Source organism: Triticum urartu, chromosome 7A, assembly GCF_056163025.1.
Source record: "Triticum urartu cultivar PI428250 chromosome 7A, HENAU_Tu73, whole genome shotgun sequence".
NCBI classification, from domain to species: Eukaryota; Viridiplantae; Streptophyta; class Magnoliopsida; order Poales; family Poaceae; genus Triticum; species Triticum urartu.
In genome coordinates, this window is record NC_141879.1 from 236,080,270 (window position 1) to 236,099,068 (window position 18,799).

The following is an 18,799-nucleotide window of genomic DNA, read 5'->3' on the forward strand; positions in this document are numbered from 1 at the left end:
GTCGTGTTCGAGTTCTCCATGTGCCCACCGGTTAGCAGTTCTCCGATGTCATGATGAAGGGACTACCCACCTCGACGTTTGAGGGCTTTCAGTCCAGTCTCTGTGTCACCGGCGACGCTTCGAATGCGTGGGGCGGGGGGGTGTTCAACATGTGTACATGTACGTAGGTCTGGGTTTTGTATGTCGCACCTGTAGTGTCTCTCTCCCTCTGCATTTACTTGCATCTTGGGAGACAAGACACCGGTCGCACCCCTTGTACCTATATATATGTGCCTAGTGCACGATCAATCAATTATCTATGCATCAAATCATTCTCTACAGGACTCATTCCCGGCACCCCTATGGCCTCTGGGTCCCCCACCTGATGCGTTTCCTAGAAAGCCGGTGACCGTCTCGCCCCCGATGAGCTACTTCGGTCGAAACTGGGCTCGATGCCCTCGCAAACTAAGTTAGGCAACAAGATAATTAGCAACCCACAAACATAAAAAATAGGAAAGTAAAGTGTGGGAAATGATTAACCAGAAGTGAGTTGACGACATTGGCTTTATCCCGAGGTTCACACTTGTGGAAGTGCTAATCTCCGTTGGAGTGGTGTCGAAGCCAAATCTCCGAAATGCCATGGAAGGCTCACCATATCCTCCTCGAGTCACCCCCAACGGATGAACCTCGAATTACTCGGGGTTCGTCTTGAAGGCGACCACTGCATCTTTACATACGTCTCCAGAGCACAACACAAGTAAGGAAGCTTCCGGAGCCCAGACTCCAAGAGTAACAAGTTGATGTTGAAGAAGTTGGGAAAACACAAATCTATTTGGTAGGAATGTAGATTGGATGGATCTTCACCTATACCCAAAGAATCATAGTATGTGGATGGAGGGGGGATCAATCACATCAAATCACACGAACACACGCGCACGAAAAACTGATAGTCAAGGGCACGTGTCGCGCCCTTTTTACTCTTTTTAGTTCTTTTTCTCTTTTTTTCTCTGGCCGCATATATATAACCCCAAGCCGAAAGTGACCATTTCCTGCAAGCAATTCCAGGCACCCGGACCAACCAGAAGGTTGTCACCAGGGAGCAGAAAATCCCTACTCCCGGAACAGGAGGTCATGGAACCCTCGGGCACCGTTTTGCGTTGATTTCTTTGCCCAAAAATCACATATACTACAGAAAAACATATTAAAATGTCGGGGTGTTTTGTCCTTCCTAGATATTGACTTTCTGCAAAACAAAAAACATGCGGAAAACAAGAACTGGCACTAGGCACTAGATTAATAGGTTAGTCCAAAAAAATAATATAAAAGTGCACCAAAAACTGTAAGTGCATCTAGTGCCACCCCTAGTTGGTTTTGGAGTATTGATGACAAAGGTGGTTGAGGGACTAATGTGTTTGTGAGAATTGCAGGGTAGCACAGGTAGAAGTCCCTCATTGATTCGGTTTACCTACCAGAGATGACCCTAAAAATGTATGAAGACATTGAAGACTATGGTGGTCCGTGTAGACATTCACGTTGAAGATAATGACGTGTGAAGACATTCACGTGAAGACAATGGATCATGCGGGGCCGAGTTCATGGCTGTGGTTTTGGCCAAGTTTGAACAAATTCTAATCAGATGAATCCCATGACCTTTGTGGGTGAGGGTAGAAGGATAGGTGGCCATAAGAACTGAGTTGGGTGCGTGCAATATTTATTTTCTCCCACTGCAATGCACAGTCACGTTTGCTATATACAAAGAGAAAAAATCATGAAGGCATATCATTTTGTTAGCAAAATCATTATTATTACTCCAATCGGGATCCAACCCAAATCAAAGCAAAATCATATGGCTGATGGGTCGAGGATGTGCCCCACAAATACAACTGCGTCGGTCGCCTCTTCCACTATGAAGTATGCAAACGGATGGTCAGCTACGAAATCCACCCGAGGAGGCGGCGGCGGTATTCGACTACATCCAATTTCCATATCCATCAATGTGACGGCTGCAGCTTCGATGCCTTCCTCATTTACCTCGATGACCGCCTTGTGGATGATGTCACTCAGGACCAATGGCAAGCCGGATTCATCACCCTCCACCATGCCAGATAGATCAGCTTGATCGCTGAACGGCAACCGGAGCCCCAGCTTCTTGATAATGCTGACCACGCTCCTGTGAAAGGACAGCTTGAACTTGGGCACCCGGAACCCCCTAACGTGGATCTTCTCCTTTGGCAGGTGCTTGTGCAGGAAGCCAGGTTGGGACGCTATCGCGTCGACCAGGCCCGGCAAGCCATTGAAGGCATCAGGGAGGAAGATGTCAGTACGCTGGAGATGATAAAGGCGTGATAAAGGCAAGGGAAGTGGGAGGAGGTCAAGGCGAAGGCGTAATGTAGCAGCGGGAAGATTCAAATGAGCAATGGGCCAGAGCGGCCGCAGTAATAGAGTAGCGGGCCAGAGGGCCGTAGTCGATAGGCCCATGTAACCAGCGCGTTATAAGTAGGAGAGCGAGGGAGAGAATGGTACAGAAGAATTTATAATTCAAACTGAACCACTCCTCTATCTATCATATCCTCTCCTGCCTTCGTCTCCTACCTCGGATCCCCTTCTCTCTCTCTCTCTCTCCGATCCCGATCCGGAACCATAACTCGTCGCTGGCAGGACTCCTCCGCCACCTGGTCGGGACAATCTGGTATCGGAGCCCCTTCCTCGCTTCGCCGTGTACCAAAAAAATTCCCGAATCATACCCGGCAAATCCGAGGCGAAGGTAGCGGATCGCTCTAGGGCTTGATCTGTGTAAATCCGGCCCTAAGATGGGTTGATTTGGGGGAAACCGGCAACCACGACGACATTGAAACTGAATCCGCAGACGCGCTTCATCACGGACAAGATGGAGGCGTTTCAGGAGCGGATGCTGAGGGAGGTCTCCGAGATACGGGCGGCGCATAGCAAGTTTGAGGTGGTCGATGGGATTTCCGTGCAGCTTGAGGCCCTCGATGCCAAGCTGTTGGAGCAATCTGCGCATCTCGACCAAGTTCAGGTGAAGGTTTATTTGTCATGCGATGTGCTGGGTCAGGTCCAACATAGCCAGTTCCATCCGGCGACCAAGGGGAAGCCACCGGAGGGGCCAGAGAGCTTGTCGTCGACCATGTCGGAGGTGTCGGATGGCATACTTGGCGCAGGACCGTCGTTCCCCGCTTCCGCGTTGCCTCGCCCAGTTCAGGTACCGTCAAATCTACCTGCTCTGCCACAAGTTGTGCAACCAGCTTAGGAGGAAAACTCAGGCAAACGTCAGTGGATGCCAAAGATGGATTTCCCTTGATTTGACGACAGTGATGTTAGGATTTGGTTGGATAAGTGCGAGGCATTCTTCAAGTTGTACAATATACCTGACAGCTTCAAGGTCACTTCAGCCTCTCTGTACTTGATGGATAATGCAGCTCAATAGTATCAGGCATTCAAACAAGCCAGTGCATATCATACTTGGCCACAGTTTGGTGCAGTGATAGTGCAAGAGTTTGACGTTAATGTGTACAGACAGAAGATGAAAGAGTTGATGTCGTTGAAGTAGGTCGAGTCAGTAGAGGAATACAAACGGCAATTTCTGCAGCTTGTCTACACTCTCAGGCTGTATGAACCAGCACTCGGTGACACTTTCTTAGTGACACGCTTCATTATGGGTCACAAGGCTGAACTTCGAGCAACTGTGGAACTACAGATACCATCATATGTGCAGTCTGCAGCGATGCTTGATGCTGTTCAGGAAGGACTACTGTTGCAACAAAAGTCTGTCAGGGCAAACTATTAGAAAAACTCCTTTCACCAAATCTGAAAGTCGACCTGTGTTGGCCCTTGGGAAGTTATGGAAGGCAAAACAGTTGAAGGAATATTAGTGTGCTAATGGTCTTTGTTACAAGTGTGGGGAAAAATTACACCTGGACATGTGTGTAGCCAATTACCTGCCGCTAGAGCTTAGTTAAAGGTAGTTGAAGCGTTGGTGCAGAATGAGATAATATCAGATGCACTATTAGATGCTCTGGTCGATCAACCTATAGCAGACTGTACCACTATTTCAGTTAATGCACTTTCAGAAGCTGCCCATCCCAGAACCATACAACTAAGGGATCTAGTTGGAAACCAAGTGGTGCTCATTTTGGTGGATTTGGGGAGCACCCACACCTTTGTGGACCAGGCACCGCTGAGCAGGATCTCTGTTACTGCTGACAAGTTGTCACAGCCAATGAAAGTGAAAGTGGCAAATGGGGAAGTGGTGCAATGCACTGAGATGGTTTCACAGTTAACTTGGAGGATACAAGGGCACAATTTTACCAATGCTATGCATGTGCTTCCTCTGGGAGGGCTAGATATAATTTTGGGCATGGACTGGCTAGAACAATGGGGAGTAATGCAGTGTCACTGGGCAGAAAAGTTGATTCAATTCAAATATGCAGGGCAGGAAGTTAAACTGCAAGGGGTGTTACCTGTCAAACTAGCAGTAATTGAGGAAGCAACAGTTGAACAATTGTTGAAATGGGAAAAGGGCAATGAGGTCTGGGCCACTGCTATACTGAATAGAATTGTAATGGCACCTGAAACACCAATTCCTCCTACTGAATAGAATTGTAATGGCACCTGAAACACCAATTCCTCCTACTGTGTAAGAGTTGCTTGACAAGCACACCACAGTATTCAAAGATCCTCAAACATTACCTCCTCACAGGCCACTCGACCATGCTATTCACCTAGTTCCTAGAGCTGTTCCGGTAAATTGCAGGCCTTACAGGTACTCTCCACTACATAAGGATGAAATAGAAAGACAAGTAGCTGAGATGTTGAAAGCTGGTTTGATTACACCTAGCATTAGTCCCTTTGCTTCTCCTGTCCTATTGGTCAAAAAGAAAGATGTCACTTGGAGATTCGGTGTGGATTATAGGAGATTGAATGCTATCACAATTAAAAGCAAATTTCCATTACCAGTAATTGATGAGCTGCTAGATGAATTGGGAGGTGCCAAGTGGTTTTCCAAGCTGGATCTAAAAGCTGGATATCATCAAATTCAAATGAAGGAGGAAGATGAGTATAAGACAACATTTAAAACACACCATGGTCAGTTCCAATTTATGGTGGTACCTTTTGGATTGGCTACTGCACCAGGGACATTTTAATGCAACATGAATGTGTTTATGGCAGGGCCTAACAGAAAATATGTATTGGTGTTCATGGATGATATTTTGGTGTTTAGTATGTCTTTGGTAGATCATATTCAACATCTGAGGTTAGTGTTTGAGATACTGACAGAAAACCAGTTACATGTGAAACAGAGTAAGTGTGTGTTTGCTCAGCGGTCTATGGAGTATTTGGGCCAGATAATTTCTGATAAAGGTGAGGCTACTGATCCTACAAAAACAGAAGCAATGATTAACTGTCCAGTACCTACCAATGTTACTGAGTTGAGAGGGTTTCTGGGGTTAATAGGATACCACAAGAAATTTGTTAAGAACTATGGTCTGCTGGCTAAGCCCTTGACTGTCCTGCTGAAAAACAAGCTTTTCAATGGTCTGACATAGCTCAGGCAGCTTTCCAACACTTGAAGCAAGCTATGGCCACTACTCCTGTGCTGGCTTTACCTAACTTTGAGAAAACTTTCACTGTGGAAACAGATGCATGTAACACTGGGGTAGGAGCTGTGCTATCTCAAGAGGGGCACCCAATTACTTACTATAGCAAAGCACTTGGAATAACCAGTCAAGAATTGTGCATCTATGAGAAGGAGTTTCTAGCAATCATGATGGCAGTAGACAGATGGAGATCTTACTTGGCCAGAGCACCTTTTGTTATTAAAACTCATCATCAAAGCATGTGTCACTTAGGAGACCAACTTCTAACTTCAGATTTGGAGAGGAAAGCAATGACAAAGCTGGTGGGATTACAATTCTCCATATAGTATAAGAAAGGAGTGGAAAATACTGCAGCAGATGCACTATCAAGAGTGGCTCATTTATTTCCTGTGCAAGCAATATCCACCAGCAAACCCATCTGGATACAAGAAGTTTTAAATTGAAAAAAGTCCATTTTACTACCCTGAATAAAGTGTGTGGTTCACTTTACCCCCTGATCTATTTTTCCGCTTCTTTTACCCCCCAAACAAACCCAAACCGGACAAAACACCCCCCCGGCTGGTTTTTCTCCACACACTGCTAATGTGGCACTAGTCAACGGCGGTTTTGACCTGGGTGGGGCCCCTTGTCAGGTTTTTTCCCCTCTCTCTTTCTCTCTCTCCAACTGAAGGCGACTGCGAGCGGCGGGGAGCGCCTCCTCGTGACGGCGACAGCCCCGGCCACGCCGAGCTCCCGCAGCGCGAGCGCCTGCTGGGCCCCGCCGAGGCAGACAACGCAGGAGGACGGCCCGAGGAGGCCGTCGGCGAGGTGCCGCCCGAGCACCTCGGCGTGGAACTCCACCGCCTCACGCCACTCGTGGCTGCGCCACGCCCGCCACGCCTCCGGCGACCCCGCGGCCGCCGCGGCCTAGGCGTGGGTCCTCCTCCCGACGACCACGGTGACAGGGAGCTCGGCTCCACACCCCTCCCTGGCCATGCCTCTCCGTCGCCCTCGCGTGCATGTCACCGCGCCCGCCTGCTGCCGCTACTGTCACTGACCGCTGTTGCGCCGCTGCCGACTCTGCTCTAGCGCTGCTGTTGACTCCCGTTGCGGCCGCTCGCCATTGCCAACCGCGACCTGCTCGCGCCCTTCCATGGCCTCGCCTCCCCATGCCGCTGCTCTCGAACGACCGCGCCGGCTGCTGCTCGAGGCTGCGCTGGCGCTTGCTGAACTTGCCCAGCGCTCCTCTTCCCTCACATGTGCCCGGGCCGCCTGCGTTGCTCTGCTGCCGCAGCGCCCCGCCCGCGCAGCCCTACTCCGGCACCAGCCTTCGTGGCCCCGTTTCGGCGGCCCTGTTGCGCCCACTGAGCCTCCCCTTCCACTCGCGCTCACCCGGTACCCGCCCATGCCTAACTGCGTCGGCTCGCGCCCGCCACTGCCTGGCCTTGACTGCTTTGCCCAGCTCACCCCCCCTCTCGCCACTCCTCCAGCCGGTCGGCCTCGCCACGCCCTGGCCAGAGGCTGCGTGCGGGCTGAGTGGCCGCCGGCCCAGCCTCAATTAGAGAGAGAGAGAGAAAAAAAACCTGACAAGGGGGCCCCACGCAGGTCAAAACCACCGTTGACTAGTGCCATATCAGCAGTGGGTGGAGAAAAACCAGCTGGGGGGTGTTTTGTCGGTTTGGGTTTGTTTGGGGGGTAAAAGAAGCGGAAAAATAAATCAGGGGGTAAAGTGAACCACACACTTTATTCAGGGTAGTAAAATGGACTTTTTTCTTTTAAATTCATACCCTGTAAACCCTGCTACACAAGTGATGTTACAGAAATTGGCAGTAGACAACAAGGTCTGCCTGGATTTCAGTTGCAGGATGGTCTGATCAAACATGAGGACAAGATTTGGATTGGTGCAAATACAGGTTTGCAGACAAAACTCATTCAAGCATTTCATTCCACACTAGTGGGGGCCATTCTGGCATATTGCCTACTTATCACAGAGTTAAGCAGCTATTTAGTTGGACTAGTATGAAGACAAATGTAGAAAATTTTGTGAAGCAGTGCAACACATGTCAGCAGGCAAAGCATGAACCGTGCAAAACACCTGGACTGTTGCAACCCCTACCTTTGCCAGATCACCCTTGGCAGGCTATTAGCATGGACTTTGTTGAGGGACTGCCCAAGTCTGAAGGGTTTAATGCTATCCTGGTGGTTGTGGATCGCTTCACTAAAGTCAGTCATTTTCTGCTCTTGAAGCACCCGTTTACAGCTTCATCCGTAGCTAAGGTATTCCTTAACAACATAGTCAAGTTGCATGGATTGCCATTGACCATTGTGTCAGACAGAGATAAAATCTTTACCAATGCTTTCTGGAGAGAGTTGTTTCGTGTCTGGGGCACTGAACTTTAGATGAGTACATCGTATCACCCACAAACGGACGGCCAAACAGAGCGCGTGAATCAGTGCCTGGAGATGTATCTAAGCTGTGCAGTTCATGACTCTCTAGCTAAATGGGCGTCCTGGCTTCCTCGGGCGGAGTTCTGGTATAATTCTACATACCACTCTTCCCTGGGCTACACTCCTTACAAAGCATTATATGGGCAAGATCCAAATGTGGGACAGTTAGCAGGCCAGTCTACTTCTCTGCACCCTGATGTTCAGACCTGGTTGGCCTCTCAGTCAGAGCATACAACATTGCTAAAAGATCATCTGGCCTGAGCTCAGTGCAAGTACAAGCATTTTGCTGATAAGAAACGATCTGATCGACAGTTTGTTGAAGGGGAGATGGTGTATCTGCACTTACATCCATATGCCCAGTCCTCAGTGGTCAATCGTCCTTGTCCAAAGCTAGCTCTCAAGTATTTTGGCCCTTTCAAGGTGTTGGAAAAAGTGGGAAATGCAGCGTACAAATTGGAATTGCCGCGCGACAGTATGGTCCATCCTGTATTTCATGTCTCTCAGCTCAAGGGCCACGTGCCGGATCATACTCTGGTGTTCACTACTCTTCCTATCCCTGTTGATCTGCCAGCCCCCGTTGTCCTGCCTGAAGAGATTTTGGATCGTCGCCTGGTCAAAAAGGGGAATGCCTCCCATCTTCAGATGTTGGTCAAGTGGTCATCGATTCCTGCTTCTTCAGTGACCTGGGAAGATTATCAAGTGCTCAAGGAGCATTGCCTAGATGCACTAACCTGGGGACATGCTGGTTCTTCAGGGGGGAGGTATTGTCAGTACGCTGGAGATGATAAAGGCACGATCAAGGCAAGGGAAGCGGAAGGAGGTCAAGGAGAAGGCGTAATGTAGCAGCGGGAAGATTCAAATGAGCAATGGGCCAGAGCGGCCACAGTAATAGAGTAGCGGGCCAAAGGGCCGTAGTCGATAGGCCCATGTAACATGCGCGTTATAAGCAGGAGAGCGCGGGAGAGAATGGTACGGAAGAATTTGTAATTCAAACTGAACCACTCCTCTGTCTATCTTATCCTCTCCTACCTTCGTCTACTACCTCAGATCCCCTTCTCTCTCTTCGATATGGAAACGTAGCTCATCACCGGCAGGACTCCTCCGCCGCCTGGTCGTGACAGAAGACACACATACAAAACTGTGCACGCTTTTTACGATCGGCGTGCCGTCCTGTCAAGAGGTTAGCAAGATGTCATGCATCAGTGTGACCCGCGAGTGCGAGATGGTGGCTGGACGGACGGATTACCTTGCGCTTGAGCCATTTGGTACCGGTGTTTGAGCACCTTGAACCCTTCGTGCACGGCGATGAACTGGGAGCTCCGGCTCTGCATGAAGGGCACGTCCACGGCGCAGCCATTTAGCTGGTGGAAGAGTTTGTCGGCGGTGCGCTTCTTGCGGAAGGGCTTCTCCCACTTGCCCTTGAAGTACATAGCGTTGCTGAGCATGGCGCGGGTGAGCGGCGTTATTGATCCCGGGCCAAGGACGGAGCTGATCAGCTTCCTCGTGACCTGTGCGACCCACACATTGATCTGACCCCGTGCCGCCTCCGGATTGTTGCAGAAGTCCACGGTGCTGGCATCGGCCTTGTACGTGCTCGCGGCGGCGCGGCGGTAGGCTGGCTTCAGCGGGCACGTGAGGACGGCCCACACGCTGCACGCGAACGCCACGCGCGGCCCGCCAGACTCGGCACGGTCCTCGAGCACGTCCTCCACCACATGGGAGAGGAACTCGTCGAGCGCGGCGTGAGCCGGCACGCCGAGGACCCTGAGGATCTCGTCAAGGGTGGCGCCCCAGACGCCGGCGGCCAGGAGCGCGAGCGCCGCGTAGATGGACAGCGGCGAGAACACCAGGTTGTTGTCCATGTTGTCGTCGGCGAGGCGGCTCGCGAGGCTCGCAGCGAGCGCCGCCAGGCCGCCGGAGCCGGACTGCGCCGTGTCCCTTGTCACTTCCATCGCTTGATCTCGAGACTGAGAGAAAAAATCACGTATAGAGAAACAATGATCGGTTTTTTTTTGAAAGTAACAATGATCGGTTCTTCACTGTGATGCACGTCCACAAGAGTCGCCTCTATTTGTGCTCGGTGATTGCTAGGCATACGTGACAAGTTTCGGTTCTCAAAAGTCAAAAGGTAAAAAAAACAAAAGGAAACAACTCGTTCCAGTTTTTGACCCCTTTGTTTTTTTCTTTCCTTCGGCAGTGATCTACGCCGGTCGATCGGCGCAAGGCTTCCGCCGGTCGCAGGTACATTGTTCGATTGGACAATGCACGACCGTTAGATTAAAAAACTCTTCTTCCCCGAGTCAACTTTCGTCTTCTTCCCTGTTCGTTCTCCGGCTCTCCGCTATCGATACGCACCACCTGTGTTTTGAATTTTGGCCGAAAAAACGGATTTCGGCCGAATTTCGGCCATCTCGGCCTAGGGCGAAATCTATCCTCCGCCGAAATTGGTCAAATTTGAGAAATTTTGATCAAATTTTCATAAAATTTCAATCAAAATTTAGTCAAATTTCGGCAGAAATTTTTAAAAACGGCCGAAATCCGTCCATCTCGACCTAGGATGAGAAAAATCACAAAGCAAAAATCAAAACGCTGGCCACCAACCCTCGCTGGCACCACCAACCCCCACAAGCACCTTGAGCGCGCACGTCTCCAGCCGCGATTGCAAGCGCCGCGGGTCGTCCCGCTCCCAGTCATGACGCCTCGTTGTCGTGGGTGTGCTTGCAACCTCGCGGTTGCCTCGCCATGACTGCCTCATCTTCCATCTCTAGGCTGTGGGATGCGTTGCTACTCCGGCAGTGTGTTCCTAGCAGTGGTCGGCAATGGTTGCAGGGCGCAGCCCCATGGTTGCAGCCATCGGGTTGTGCCGCCCGACCGCACGAGTGGCGCCGTCTGCTACTCCTCGCCGTTGTTTCCTGGGATTTAGCTTCGCTCATCAAAATCATGGTAGCAAAATAAAAGGCTGGATGTAGCTTTTCTGGTGCCGGTTGCAGCTCACCACGGTGAACCTCGTCATCGTCTCAGCACTACTTCATTGGTTGAAGCAAAAAAGGACACCGGTTCCAGCTTTCATCGGCAATAGTTCCAGCATCCGCGTTGCATGGCTGTAGCTCCGCTAGTGACCAGTTTTGGCAAAAAAGGTTTGCCGGTCGAGCACCATGCAGCTCCCCTTGTGATAGATGTAGCAAAGTTCCAGCCTGTAGTAGCAAAAGCTGATGATGGTTCCAGCAAAAGGGGGCGCCATTGTGGTGTCATTGCTTGCGAGTGCAGCTCCAGTGGTTGGTGATGTCGCCGCATCCGTTCTTGCAAATCAGGATGCTGGTTGTAGCTTTTCTTGTCTCTGGTTCCAGCTTTCGCCGGTGCATTGTGGTCGGCTGTAGCTTTCTACTCTTTGGTTGCAACTTTTGCCAAAGATGGTTGTAGCTTCCGCCGCCGCCGGTTGTAGCACTACCTCCATCTCGTTTCACAGCGTCGTTTTGGTTGAAACGAAAAAAGAGGTCGTCACTCGCAGCACTGCCGCTGGCTGTAGAAGCCCGGCGAGGAAGCTTGGAGTAGCAGCGGGGCGGGCCATTGCAGCAGCGGTGATGAGGGCGTGCAAATGGTGGTTCTGGTGGGGGATAGAGATAGAGGAGGGGAAGAGGTCAAGCTCAAGGGTGTTGCGTCCATGGCAGTTCGAGAAGAGGGGCTCGCCGGCAATGATGGAGCGGCGAAGTTGGGCTTCGAGCAGGTCGTTGAGGTGCGTTGGTTAGCATTGGATGGTGGGGAAAGAAAAAAGAGCCAAGGAGGAAGACAAACATGAAGAAAGGATAAGGTGGGCCTGGAGGGGAGCGAGCGGTTGCGACCGGCCGAACACTTGGCCGGTCGACCGTGCGTAATCATTTACCTTTAGATAATTATTTTTCTACTTTTATATTGTCGATTGTGTAGGTTGTTCCAGCTTAAGAAATATCAATTCTAAATGTTTTTTTCCAGAATCATTTTCTTCCTTTTTATCAATGAAAAGGGTGCCAATTTTCTAATTAATTTTATTAGCCTTCCTGATTAAGAGATTCTTCGATGCAAACTTTATATTTTTGGATATTTAGAGGACTTAAATAAATTCTCATGTGTAATATTGGAATTTCCAAGGATTGCTTTGCATTCACATCCACTCAAATCTCTCTAAAGTTTCTTTATTTCAGTTGTTGTATATGCCAAACACTTCTCTCTAATGATCTTTGTACTATTAAAGGGCCATGTGTACATCGTCATCGTCATCCACTTCCTCGATTCGTCCCCTCGTCCCACCTCCTCGCCCCACCGATTTTTCTCTCCCACACAACAGAATAAACAAGAGGCATATATACTACTTTAGTGATCTAAACGCTCGTATATTTCTTTACAGAGGGATTAGCAAAGAGAAAAAAAAACAGTCCCCATAAACAGAAACACACGTAGGTCTCTCTCCCCTTTCACAAACCCTAGCCACCGCACGTAGCGAGGGAGGAGGCGAGGGAGAGGAGGATGCACGTCACCTCATCACCCAATGCCCATTGGCAGCCTCCCTCCACTCCTGTGTCACGACACACTCCCCTGGCTTGCGTCCACTAGTGGAGGACACGTCGACACATGCGCAACATGGGGGAGTGGAGGATACACGGTGCCACGTGTCCACCGAAGGCCTCTCTGCACTCCAACGTCGTCTGCCCCACGCTCCTGCCGATGGCCTCCCTCCTCCTAGTGCCACGACGGGTCCCTAGCCTCCGTTCGCCCCATGGGGGACGTTGTGATCATTGTCGGCTTCCTGCTACCTGCGGTGTAAGAGGGTGCACTCGTTCCTCTACATCTACTGGCTTGAGGGTGCTCCTGGCTTGGGAGGGCCACCATGAATGAAGGCGCGAACAAGCTGGCCTGCATGGTTCTCTGGTGTGTGCTGCAATACTGCATGTCGTCTTCCATGGTATCCTTCCACTTTCTTCCCATTTCGGTTGTTTTTTTTGAAACGAGGCAAAATACTTGCCATTTTCATTAATTAAGGAGAAGGTCTAGACATAAGCCGCAAAGTGGCAAAAAAGAAAAGGACTACTCTCGCAACATTAGAGTACTCAAGTGCCTGGCTCCAGCCAGCGCCCAAAGATGGGCTTCCTCTTTGATCTTGGCAACGACAACGGAAGTCGAGGTAGCCGTGTTGCGGAAGACACTAGCATTTCGCTCCTTCCAAATTTCCCACGAGACAAGCATCATCACGGAGGCAATCGCCTTCTTGACATAGCCGCCCGAGTCGACCATTTTTAGCCACCAATCATGAACAGAGACCTCATGTCGCCAAGTCATCGGTGAGTGACCGTGCATGCCTAGCCAAGCGATGACCTCATTCCAAACGCGGATGGTGAATCTATACTGGAATAGGAGATGAGCAGCGGACTCCTGAACCTGCTTACACAGGGGGCAAAGGACGCAATTTGGCCATCCCCGTCGCTGCAAATGATCGGCCGTCCACACTTGGTTTTGAAAGATCAACCAAGCAAAGAACTTGCACTTAGGCGGAGCCCAAGTCTTCCAGATTGTGGTAGAGGTTGGACCGAGGACTTGCCCCGCGAACTATGCCTTGTAAGCTGTGGCCGCCAAATATTCACCACTAGAAGTGAATTTCCAAGATATTGTGTCCTTTCTGTCTGTGTTGAGAGTAACATCATGGAGCATCTCCAAAGGGCAGCGAACTCCTGGATATGGGTCAAGGTGAGGCCCTTACGAGTCTCGATCTGCGTGTTCTAGAAGTTGTTGTCAAGGGCCTTGTTGACCAATCACTCCTTCTTTTTAGATATCTCAAAGATCTTGGGCGCGACATCTCTGGGTCGGAGACCATGAAGCCATGAAGATTCCCAGAATTTAGCCTTTTTACCATCACCAATGGTGACCGTCATGAAAGACGCAAAGCGGTCCTTGTCACCATTGCTACAAGGTGTTTCCATGTCGGACCAAGTCTTGGGGGGTCGGCCCATTCGAACCACAGCCAGCGGAGTCGAAGCGCGGTCGCAAATTTCTCAAGGTTTAGAACACCCAAGCTGCCATAAGTCTTGGGCTTGCACATAGTATTCCAGTTGACCTTACACTTGCCACCAGAAACCTTATCAGAGCCTGCCCAAAGAAAGGCACGCCTGAGGCTACCAGTTTTCTTCCAAACTTCAGCAGGGAGCTCAAACGGTGTTAGGTGATAGATTGCGATGGCCACGAGGACCGCTTTGACAAGAATTATGCGTCCAGGGGCAGCCACGTGGAGAGCCGACCAAGGTGGAAGCTTGCCCGCGACCTTGTCCTCGAGGTATTGAAAATGTATGCGCTTAAGTCTCGTGACTGAGAGCGGAAGGCCAAGGTATCGCATGGGGAAGGCGGTCCGAACGGCAGGGAAGGCCTGAAGGATGTCACCAAGATCGATATTGGTACAACGAATGGGCACAACCAAACTCTTCGTGCAGTTGGTGACGAGGCTAGTGACTTCACCAAAGGAGCTCAGTGTCACAGCCAGGAATTGGATGTCCTCCTTGATTGGCGCAACGAAGATGGCTGCGTCATCGGCATACAAGGATGCCCGAATAGGATTTCCACAGAGGGGATGGAGGTTGCCTTGCTCAGTTGCCTTAGCGAGGATACTAAGAAGGGGGTCAATGGCAAGGAAAAAGAGCAGTGGCGATAGTGGGTCTCCCTGCCGTAGCCCACATCCATGCTTGATAGGGTCACCCGCAGTGCCATTGAGAAGCACTCTAGATGAGGCCGTGGAGAGAAGAGTTGAAACCCAATCACAGAAATGGTTTGGGAAATGATTGTGACGCAACAAATCCATGAGGTAGTCCCATCGGACTGAGTCAAAGGCTTTCTTGATATCTAGTTTGGATAGCAAAGTTGGGGATTTGGTTCGATGAAATCGACGGGCCAAATTGCGAACATACATGAAGTTATCATGTATACTTCTTTTCTTGATGAATGCACTTTGCGTGTTGGAGACCAGAGCGGGCATGTGAGGGGCCAGCCTAGTGGCCATCATTTTAGCAATTATTTTTGCAACCGCGTGAATGAGACTTATTGGTCGGAAATCAAAGATGTCCTCCACCCCATCCTTTTTAGGGATTAGAGCAATGTTAGCTGAGTTGATCCAGTGGAGGTTCCTGACATGTAGATTGGAAAAACTGTTAACAGCTCCCATAATCTCTGGCTTTATGATGTCCCAACATTCTTTGAAGAACATTCCTGTGAATCCGTCCGGTCCCGGGGCTTTGTCCCCCGGTAGTTCGTTGATCACAGCACGGACCTCCTCCTCAGTGAACAAGGCACTCAGGTCTGAGAGATCACAATTCGATGATGGGATGCTGCCCCAATTGAAGTCCTTGGAGCGCGGGGGACCTTCCCAATGGCTTTTGCAAAGTGGTGCTGGATAATATCATTTTTGTGACCATGGCTCATGACCCATCCGTTATTGTGCTTGAGATGGTGGATGAAGTTCTTCCTTCATCCATGGTTGATACAGAGGTGAAAGAAACGGGTATTCGCGTCCCCCTCTTTGAGCAACTTAATTCTTGAACTTTTCCTTTTTCTCGCCCACTCGAGGACAGCCAGGGCGACAACCTTCCTCTTGAGGTCCTTCCTCAGGTTCCATTCAGCCAGGCTAAGCGTCCTGCATTCTTGAGCCACATCGAGGCGGAGGATGATCTCAAGGGCCATGTGGAGCTGGATTTTGTGATTCGAGAAGATTGTCTAGCTCCATTTCCTAAGGCACCGACTTGTTCTTTTAAGCTTGTGAAAGAGCACCTGAAAGGGCTCAGAATGACTGGTATCCTCCTTCCAAGCATCATGTACCGTCTTCTTGAAGTTTGGCATTTTGGTCCAAAAATTTTCAAAACAGAAGGTTTTTGGTCACCGTGGCCCCCTGTTGCTAGCCAGAAGGAGTGGGCAGTGATCCGAGAGCGAGGACGATAGGGCATGAAGGATGTGAGTGCCGAAGTCAACGTCCCAGTCCTCATTGCAGAAAAAAGAATCCAACTTGCTTAAGGTCGGGTTAGTCTGCTCATTGCTCCAGGTGAACCTTCTGTTCTGTAGGTGAATTTCTTTCAGCTCACAGGTGTTGAGTGAGTTTCGGAAGCGCACGACGCGAGAGCGATCAACGTTTGCACGGTTTTTGTCGCGAGCATGGTATATTTGATTGAATATCCTGTAACAAGCCACTTGGTACCCAGCTGGGGCTTGAGGCTCACAAGCTCTTAGAAGAAAGCATCTTTGAGGTTGCCTCTAGTAGGGCCATACACTGAAGTGAGCTTGAAGGAAGTGAGAGTGTTGACAATAGTGATGGTTGCAGAGATGTTGAAGGTACTGGTTGAAATGTTATCCACTTTAAGAAAGTCTTCATTCCAGAAAAGGAGAGTTCCTCCCCAGGTGCCATCAGCAGGCCTATCAGCAAAGATTTTTAGTCTTTGGCCACCCAAAAATGCAACCAAGAGAGGGTCAACAGTAGCCAATTTGGTTTCCTGTAGACAAACAAGGTTACAGGGAGTAGTGGCGATAGTCTCATGAACAGTTGCGCGATGGTTGGGACAGTTAAGGCCACGGACGTTCCAGTTTAGGATGGAGAGGCTTTCATTCATTGCGAACAAGGGCTACATCAGGGGTAACATGGAGCACAGGTAGGGGACTTGCCAACGCGACAACAGAGAGTAGTTGAAGACCAGAGCTACAAACAGGCCTATCTAGAGTAACTGAGAGAACAACTATAAGAAAGTGACTAATCATGATAACTGGGTTACATCAGCAGCTAGTCGTGGCAGTGGCATCAAGTAGACGCCGCGTCTTCTCCGCCTTGAGCTTGAAGTTCTAGCCCAGCTCCTCCACCATGGTCAAGCAAGGCATCCTCCACCGCAGTAGCAAGGTCACAGTCGAGCCTGAATAGGGCTCTAAGCGCAGCGACAACCAGGTCTAGTAGTTGGCCACAGAACAGAGCCACATACTTGGCAATGGTTTCCTCTATGATCATCTCCCCCTCTTCTACAACCCCCATGCGTTGGCAAAGCAGTTGCTACCTCTTGAGCTTGCGTTGGATTTCCCCGAAGAGGAAGGGATGATGCAGCAGAGTAGCGTAAGTATTTCCCTCAGTTTTTGAGAACCAAGGTATCAATCCAGTAGGATGCCACGCTCAAGTCCCTCGTACCTGCACAAAATGATAGCTACTCGCAACCAACGCGATTAGGGGTTGTCAATCCCTTCACGGTCACTTACCACAGTGAGATCTGATGGATATAATATTTTTGGTATTTTTGGTATAGAGATGCAAAGTAAAAAAGTAAAGGCAATGTAAAAAGCAAAACAAGATTAAAGTGATGGAGATTGATATGATGAGAATAGACCCGGGGGCCATAGCTTTCACTAGTGGCTTCTCTCAAGAGCATAAGTATTCTACGGTGGGTGAACAAATTACTGTTGAGCAATGGAAAGAATTGAGCATAGTTATGAGAATATCTAGGCATGATCATGTATATAGGCATCATGTCCGTGACAAGTAGACCGAAACGATTCTGCGTCTACTACTATTACTCCACCCATCGACCGCTATCCAGCATGCATCTAGAGCATTAAGTTAAAAAAACAGAGTAACACTTTAAGCAAGATGACATGATGTAGAGAGATAAATTCATGCAATATGAAATAAACCCCATCTTGTTATCCTCGATGGCAACGATACAATACGTGCCTTGCTGCCCCTTCTGTCACTGGGAAAGGACACCGCAAGATCGAACCCAAAGCTAAGCACTTCTCCCATGGCAAGAACTACCAATCTAGTTGGCCAAACTAAACGGATAATTCGAAGAGACTTGCAAAGATAACCAATCATACATAAAAGAATTCAGAGAAGATTCAAATATTATTCATAGATAGACTTGATCATAAACCCACAATTCATCGGTCTCAACAAACACACCGCAAAAGGAAGATTACATCGAATAGATCTCCACGAGAGAGGAGGAGAACTTTGTATTGAGATCCAAAAAGAGAGAAGAAGCCATATAGCTACTAACTACAGACCCGAAGGTCTGAGGTAAACTACTCACACTTCATCGGAGGGGCTATGATGATGTAGAAGCCCTCCGTGATGATGGCCCTCTTCGGCGGAGCTCCGGAACAGGCCCCAAGATGGGATCTCATGGATACAGAAAGTTGCGGCGGTGGAATTAGGTTTTTGGCTCCTGTTCTGACCGTTTGGGGGTACGTAGGTATATATAGGAGGAAGGACTACGTCCGTGGAGCTCCGAGGGGCCCACATGGCAGGGGGCGCGCCCCCCACCCTCGTGACCGCCTCTCTGATGCCTTGGCGTAGGGTCCAAGTCTCCTGGATCACATTTGGTGAGAAAATCACGTTCCCGAAGGTTTCATTCAGTTTAGACTCCATTTGATATTCCGTTTCTTCGAAACACTGAAATAGGCAAAAAACAACAATTCTGGGCTGGCCCTCCGGTTAATAGGTTAGTCCCAAAAATAATATAAAAGTGGAAAATAAAGCCCAATATAGTCCAAAACAGTAGATAATATAGCATGGAGCAATCAAAAATTATAGATACCTTGGAGACGTATCAGGCATCCCCAAGCTTAATTCCTGCTCGTCCTCAAGTAGGTAAATGATAAAAAGAGAATTTTTGATGCGGAGTGCTACTTGGCATAATTTCAATGCAAATATTCTTAATTGTGGTATGAATATTCAGATTAGGAAGATTCAAGACAAAAGTTCATATTGACATAAAGAATAATAATACTTCAAGCAAACC

The 18,799-nt window shown here is 49.5% G+C and overlaps 1 pseudogene; it reads right to left on the reverse strand.

Annotated features, from left to right (window-relative positions):
* Positions 1–1,821: 1,821 nt before the first annotated feature.
* LOC125532150 (putative serpin-Z8 pseudogene) lies at positions 1,822–9,973 on the reverse strand (annotated as a pseudogene).
* Between the last annotated feature and the right edge of the window lie 8,826 nt (positions 9,974–18,799).